At 52.3% G+C, this 7,749-nt stretch overlaps 1 protein-coding gene across 1 annotated transcript in view; it reads left to right on the top strand.

The window, feature by feature from the left end:
- Nucleotides 1–7,749, top strand: part of GALNT17 (polypeptide N-acetylgalactosaminyltransferase 17) — a 430,076-nt gene that overhangs the window by 275,304 nt on the left and 147,023 nt on the right. The gene's annotated exons all lie outside the window — the stretch shown is intronic.

Genomic DNA, 7,749 nt, shown 5'->3' with positions numbered 1-7,749 from the left:
GGGATCCATCGTATAACCGTCTTGTGGACTCTCTTGATTTTCTCTGACTTCCCAGGCTACTTCTTTTCCCTTTATACATGATTTGGTCCCTAAGTATCAAATGCAGAAATTGTTCAAGTCTCAAGCCTAGTCTTTCTTCTGTTTCCATTCACTCCCCCATCTGGGCAATTTCCTCCAGGCTCACATGTCTATGAACCCCTTCTGTGGACAAGTCACAATATAGATCTCCTCCAGGCTCCTGACCCATATGCCCAGTTTTCTGCTGGCAGTTCCCTCTTGGGAATGGCAGTGTAACCTCAGGTTCAACATGGCCAAGATTTCAAAACTGTACTCATGATCTGTTTGTTCCTCTCTCCACCTACTCTGCTCAGTCATTGCTTGGACACTGTCCTACCTAGACTTTGAGTAAGACAGGGGGCGTTCTTCCTCTCATGGAGCTTTTCTTCCAGATATTTGGAGCAGACAAATCCATAAACATGGAAATAAATAAATTGAAGGTAGTGACAAATACCAGACAGCCAATTTTACAAAGGTAACGTGCCAAAGACAGTCTGGGCCATCATGAAGAGAGAACATGAAAGCAGAGACACGGACGATAAAAAGAGCCATCGTGCAAATGAAAAATGAAATCCTGGTACAGGATACGAGGTGGATGAACCCTGGAAACATTGTGCTAAGGAAAAGGAGCCAGTCACAAAAGACCACATTTGTAGGATTCCACTTAATAAATAGGACATGTCCAGAAGGGGACAAATCTATAGAGACAGAGAGCAGATGGTGGCTGCCTGGGGTTAGAATTGGAGGGAAACAGAGAGCAGCTGCTAACGGGTCTGGGATATCTTTGGGGAATGATGAAACTGTTTTAAACCCAATTGGAGCGATCATTGCACGACTCTGTGACCATACGGTAAACTATTGACTTCTACACTTTGTGTAAGCGGATCATGTGGTTTGTGGATTCTATCCCCATAAACTTTTATTTAAATAAAACTGAGCCACCACATAATGATCAGGAGGCAGGAGCATTCGGGGCAGTGAGAACAGTGATGGAAAGACCCACAGAATCTTGGAATGGGCGGGAAAGTCAATGGATCCCCTTGCGCTCTCTGGACAGTGAAAGGAATGACGATGGGAGGTGGGCCGAAGAGGAAGGCACCAGCCAATCAGGCGGGGGAGCCAGGCCTGGGGCTTGAATTGTGTCCTAAATGGGATGGAAGCCATGGTGAGGAGGAGGAAGGTGGCATGATCCAGCTTAAAATGATCCCTCCAGCTTCTGGGTGGAGAAGGGACTGTAAACATAGACACACGTAGAGGCCAGGAGACTGGTGCGGAGGCTGCCACAGGCCAGGCAGGCCAGGCAAGTGGCCCGACTAGAATGGGGCTGTGGGCTGCCGGGAGAACTGGGGGTGGCGGGGCTGTGTTTTGGAGCTGCAGTCGACAGAATCTGTGGGTGCATTTGAAGCAGGGAGTGATGATGCGAAAAGGATTGAGGATGATCCCTAGACTTTGGTCTGAGCAGTGGGATGGAGGATGGCGGTGCCATTTCTAGGTGGCAGAGACTTGGGGGCGAGTGAAGGTTCCACTTGGGCTGTGTTAAGTCGGAGAAACCTGTGGGGTGTGCAGAGGGTGGACATGCTGCGTGGGCAGCTGGGTCTATGAGCCTGCAGAAGTCAGGGCTGGGAGCTCAGTGTTATTGAGGCCCATGGAGCTGAAGAGGCTGCTGAGGGAAAACGGGTCGTTACACAGTGAGGAAAGGAGACTGGATGCAGAGCCCTGGGGCCACTGACACACAAAGAAGGAATAGCCTTTGAGCAAGGGGGAACCCATGTCCCTTTGGCCAAAAGGGAAAATGAGGGGTCCTGCCCCCCAGCCGGTGACCCAACCAGAAGTGTTGTCTTCATCCCTGACCTGCCGTGTCCCACCCAGCCATCGATGCTAAGTCCTCAGTATTGCTCCAGTCTCTCTGCCACTCTGGGGCCGTCACCACATGGGTTTACCTCCCCCCGCCGCCGCCACAACCTCGTTTCTATCCCAAACTGCAGGCTTAGGGTTTGTGTCAACATGCAGATTGGATCACGGCCCACATGCTTGAGTGCCCCCACACAACATAATGCAATGGTTTCCCTTGGCTTTTAGAACTAGGAGTCTAATCCTTCACTTGGCCCTCAGAACTGGGGTGCTCTGGCCTTAGGTACCTCAGCAGCCCCGGCTGGAACAGTGTCAGCTTCACTTTGCCCTTAGCACACCAGCCCTCCACCTCTTCTTCCTGCCACATCACACACACCCCCACCACAGGGCCTTTGCACATGCTCGTTCCTCTGCTGGGATGTCTTTTTTCCCTCTCCCACCAGTTAATTCCTCCTCATCTCTCTTCTAGAGAATCTTCCCGACATTCTCAAGATAAGATTCCTCCATTATATACTCTTATCATGTGCCTCTCCTTCTGAGTGTCCAGCTTTGATCCCATTCCCCACCCCCACTCCCTAATCCAGGGCTTTGGAAGGCTCCGCACAGGTGCCTGCCTTCAGAGAACTTAAAACATAATGAGGACAGAGAGAAAGAAGCCATAACTTGTGCTTTGTGACATCGAGTACTTCTACCTTTGTTCAGCCCAAAGCTTCTCTTAGCTCCTTAGTAAAGTAACATACTCCACAAAGGTGGGGGCCATGTGCTGCGCTGCTCTAGTTTTCGTCTTTCTGCTTCTTGGCCAAGGCGAAACCAAGAATCCAAACCAGCGCAGAGTCCCACCAGCTGGGCTATGGAGGGAGGTCCTCAAAAGGCCTGTGTGATGCACTGGCAGCATGCGGTTGGGTCTACACCTGCCTTCCCTTGCCAGAACACAGTTTTGATCCTCAACTTACTGGGTAACTTCTTGTGTCATGCAGTGAAAATTAAATTCAGCTAGAATGACAAAAACCCTTGATGTGGATGCACAAACCTGGGTGATTTCTGGAGAAAACCTTATCATCGCTCCAGAAGAGTCACAAGTCCAGGATAACCTTGAGCTGGCCCTGCCGTAGGTCCTGGCAGGGAAGGAAAACTTTGGTCACAGTCCCCCTTTGACCCAGAGGTCTGAGTGTTTTGTGGGCTGGCCTTGACACACACCAAGATGTGTCTGTGGACACATCTGGGCCCCGAGCCAATGTGTGGCTTAATCTTTAAGCTGTATTCCTTTAACGCAGTAGTAATTTGCATCTCCTGATTACCTGTTTATTACCTGCCAGATAGAAGAGTGATCTAGAACACCACACGCTGCCCCAGCGGAGGAAAGGCGCCGCGCTGCGGGTCTGTGTGGCCGGGAAGCGTGTGAACGAGGGTCGAGGGAGGAAACCGGAAGCATCTCCCTCCGTGATAAGCTTAATTGTTTTAAGCTGGGGGATTTCAAGTCGCACACACCTGGGATCAGCATTCAGCTTACAGGTTTCTGCTAAGCCTGTGTGACAGGATAATCTCCTTTGTTCAATGCCCGAGGAGGATATTTTCTGCATTATTAGACGAGTCAATGAAGATAAAACAAAATCTTAACTATTTTAAGCTGCACCGGTCCACCCCCAAAAAATGAAGCTGCCTCTTCTAATCGTACCCAGCCTCTTTGTCCTAATAAGACGGGGCTGAGCCACTGGGCAAGGGGCGTGGGGTGTGCGAGGGCCCCTGTCCCCCCTTCCACCCTTCCCCCCACCCCTGCACCTGTCAGGTGCTAGCTTCCCCTTTCCTGGGCTTTTGTTTCTTTCTCAGGGGTGATTTGTGAACCTGGGGGCCTTGTTTCCAGGCAGGGAAAGAAAGAAATGAAAAGTAAATGACATCCACAGTGGCGTGACATCCGTCCGCATATTTTAAAAAGGCATCTATGTCTCTTTTGCAATTATGTTAAACCGGCTAATCCTGTATCTGGGCTTTGGCAGCTTGGAAACATCAGGGCATTTCGGCTGCAGGATTCTATCATGCGGAAGTCGCCGCTCCTGGCTCTGCATCTGGGATACTGTCTAATTTCCAGTCAGCTTTTTAAGGCAGAAACCCAGCCATCGTCCCCTGAATGGTGATAGCGTTTGTTCCCTGTTTGGCCCCTCAGGAGCGAGCACAGTCATTAAGACACCCGAGGGGTGAGCACACGGCCCTTTTCTGCCAGGACAGCTGAGCCACTGGGGGTTAACTGGAGCCGCTGACCTTGTTGGTTTCCGGGATGGGCCCTGGAGCCCTCAGATCGAGCCCCATCCTCCAGACGCCAGCCTGGCCAGGCCCCGGGCTATGGCCCCCGCCCTGCAGATTAAGAACCTGTCGGGAGTGTCCCAGGCTCCAGGCTTCGCTTCTCTTCAGAGGACCGGTCCCTGCCCTGGTGACAAGCCTCACACCCTCCGCTGCCACGTGACATGGACCCGGCTGGCTTCAGGGTCTCTACCTGGTTGTGGAACCTCAGGGCTTCGCAGGAGAAGGCCGGGACCACCCCTCGCCCGCGGCACCCTCCGGCCGCTCGCCTATCGCCTCTGCTAACTCCTATCTCCGTTAGTTCAGGTGCGCAGCGCCCTCGTGGGTGTTTATATTTGCTGTCTTATTTAATCCTCCCAAGAAGGATTATGAAGTAGGTATAATTATCTCTGTTTGGTAGCTAAGGAAACACTTGGCTTCCCTGAGCCTTGAACTTGCCCAAAGCTAATAAGTTTGTGGCAGAGCTAGGACTCAAACCAGAGCCTGTGTCCGTGCCTGGGATGCCCCCAGGGACCCTGAAACTAGGATTTGGGGCAAGGGCTTTATTTGAGGGGAAGGATGATCCCCAAAAGTGCTGTGAAGGGGAACCAAAACAGTGAAAGGGTTTTGCTGCTACTGCTGCAGGCCGTGCCAGGGGGTGGGGTGGGGGGCCCTCTAAGAACCCAGTTAGGAAAAGCTCGGCATTTTCCCAGGAGAGAAGGGAGGGTCTTTTTTATTTATTTTTTAGAGCTTATTGAGATGTAAATCACATGCTCCCCTTTAAAGTGTGTGTTTTTTGGTTTTCTATGGCAGCCTTAAGCTGCAGAAAGAGCACTGTACTGGGAGTCAGGAGGGTCACTGCCTCCTGAGGTCCCTGGCCTCAGTGTTGCCACCAGTACAATGGACTCCTTCAGTCACTACCCTTCCCCAGAGACCCGGTTTGTCTGGCCGGAAGCCCAGGGCCCAGAACCGTGCCCAGGGGTCAGGCCCTGCTCACAGTGGCTTTCAGTGTGTTCACAACGCTGTGTGACCATCACCACCATCAATTTTATGACACTTTCATCATCCCCAAAGGAAACTCCATAGCTCTTCTCCATCATCCCCCAGTCCCTACATCCCTCCCAGCCTGGACAGCCACTCGTGGACTTTCTGTATCCAGATTTTTCCACCGCTGGAGCTTCTGTCCCCCCAAATCCTGTTCTCCAGCACCTGGGCCGCTCCTGAGGCCGATTCCCTGACACGTCCGGCCTTCCCAGAGTGCCGGCCCCCAGGCCAGCCTGCATCTGCCCAGAGAACACAGAGCACATGGAGGTGGAGGGCTGGGAGCTGGAGGCCGCGGCGGGTGGGGGGTGGAGGCCTCAGGGATGTGGCCCGGTTCTGTCTACACTGCCGGGAAGGGGTTCCTCTCCTCACCTTTTATCTTCTTTGCTTCCATCCATTAAATCGCACCTCTTTTCTCCCAAGATCCAGGAAGGCTGATGTGAAAAGTCTCTGCTCTTCAAGTCTGTCCCCTTTGGTCTGTCCTCTTCCCAGGTGGGAGAGCCATGTCGCTTTGGAGAGCAGAGTCAGGGCGTGGGGACTGATCGGGGAGGTGGTGCAGCTGGGTGGACGTCCAGGGCACCAGCATCCAGGTGCAAAGCTGTGTTTGCACAGCTTGGAGTTTGCAGGGATCGACCGGAGGAAGCCAGGGGTCCAGGGTGGGGGCCGTGAGGGGTGGGGGGCATGAGGAAGTGGAGGTGATGGTGAGAAAGGCAGATCCTGCAAGTGGGCTCTTGGTGACCTTGGTAAGGTGTCGAATTTTCTTCCAAAGCAAAGGGAAGCCATGAAGACTGGTAAGGAGGGATGTGACCTTCTGATTTCCTCTTGAGTCCTAGTCTGTTTGTCTAGGACTTTGGCCCTTCAGCACTGGATTTCTGTTGACTTTCTCCAACCCCACCTGGGTCTCATCTAGCCATTAAACTCCAATCCAGTGACACAGGCCCTGTCACTAGCACCCTTGCTAGCCCAAATAGCACTTTGTGCAAATTAAGATAAGGCATGATACACTGTAGTGCCATCTGCTGGGAGACCTTCGTAATTACTGTACATGTCTATGATGGTGCCCCTAAGAGTTGGGCAGTGTACAACCTGCACAACTGTACAGGGCAACCCTGCCCGCCACCCATGAGAAACATCTCTGACACTGTTGCTTGGATTAGTCAGGGTTCCCTTCTCTTGTCAGACATCCCAGAATCCTGCTTCTGCTTGACATTTTTGGTAGCCACTGCCATATGCCACTGTACTCCTAGGACCCATGTCCCATCGCCTGGATGGAAAGGAATTTTTTCTTTTCTCGGCAGTGGAGTTCCCTCAACACTGACCCTGTGCTAACAAACAGCTAATTTGGTATCCATCCTCCCAAACTATGGGATCTGCCCTGCATCACTGAGGTCACCTTTCCTTGCCCAGCTGTGTTAGAGGCGGTGTGACAGGAGGAAGGCACTTAGGCTGGTGGTGTTTCTCCCTCTCTCCTAGTCACCTGTGTGGACAGCCCCTCGCTTCAGCATCTAGGTCAGCTTAGCTTCCCTGGGCCTCACACAAGGTCTGCAGTCTCCCCACCCGCCTCTCAGGGGAGATGCCCGGGGAGAAAATGTCTGCCCAGATCATCAGCACAAAGGCTCAGAGAGCTACCTTGCTTTCTGGCTCCCTGGGTGTCCCTGGCGCCCCCTGAGAGATGTTGGGGGTGGGGCATGTTTTTGAGGCTCTCCGCTCCAGCCCCTGGGGAGTGGCCCACTTTGGCTGTGCCCCATTTATGCGAGTAGTGACTGTGCCCCGGTGCTGCCCTAGGCATTGCTCTTTCTGTCCCTTCTGACGGCCGGCGTGGGTTCGGCACCCCCCGTGCGGGAAAAGGTGGGGAGGGACGGCGGGGGGTTGGGGCAGAAACAGGCCCAAGGCCCAGGTTGCCTGTCAAGGGAAATATTTCATTCTTGTCTAATGGGCCAAGTTTCCTTTAGCTACAACCTGGTCTCCTCTTTTCGAGCACTGTGATTTCCCAAAATGGCAAATGGAAACTGAAACAGTACATTAAATAGCATTTCTATGCAATTAAAACACATTAAAATGGCAATTAAGCTTCACAAACAGCCTTCTCGATGTTCCCGGGCTGATTAGGCTGTTTGTGCTGTTTCTCAAGGAGGCTTCTTGTAACTAAAGGCTGAGCTGTCTCTTTACAGATTGAGCCGATCCATGGGAAGCGAGGGACCCTGGGTTCTCAGTGTTTACTCCTTCCCTTGGCAATTCGGTTTATTCTTATTTTTATTTCTTTATTATGGAAAATTTCTAGCTCGTGCAAAAGTAGAACAGTATAACACACCTCCACGTACACGTCACCTAGCTTCCGCAATTATCAACTCACGGGCCATCTCCCCTTGGCTGTTGGTTTTCCTAAAAAGAAAAACACGTAGGTACGTTCTGGCGAGAGAAATGGACGTGGATTAAAAGCTTTATATATCCAGGAGACCGCCAGCCTCTCCCAGCAGGATGCAGCCAGACTGGGTGGGGGCGACAGTCCTGGGCAGATGTCACTTC

The sequence above is a fragment of the Suricata suricatta genome, chromosome 8 (genome assembly GCF_006229205.1).
Source record: "Suricata suricatta isolate VVHF042 chromosome 8, meerkat_22Aug2017_6uvM2_HiC, whole genome shotgun sequence".
Lineage (NCBI taxonomy): Eukaryota > Metazoa > Chordata > Mammalia > Carnivora > Herpestidae > Suricata > Suricata suricatta.
This window is presented reverse-complemented; position numbering and strand designations above follow the sequence as displayed.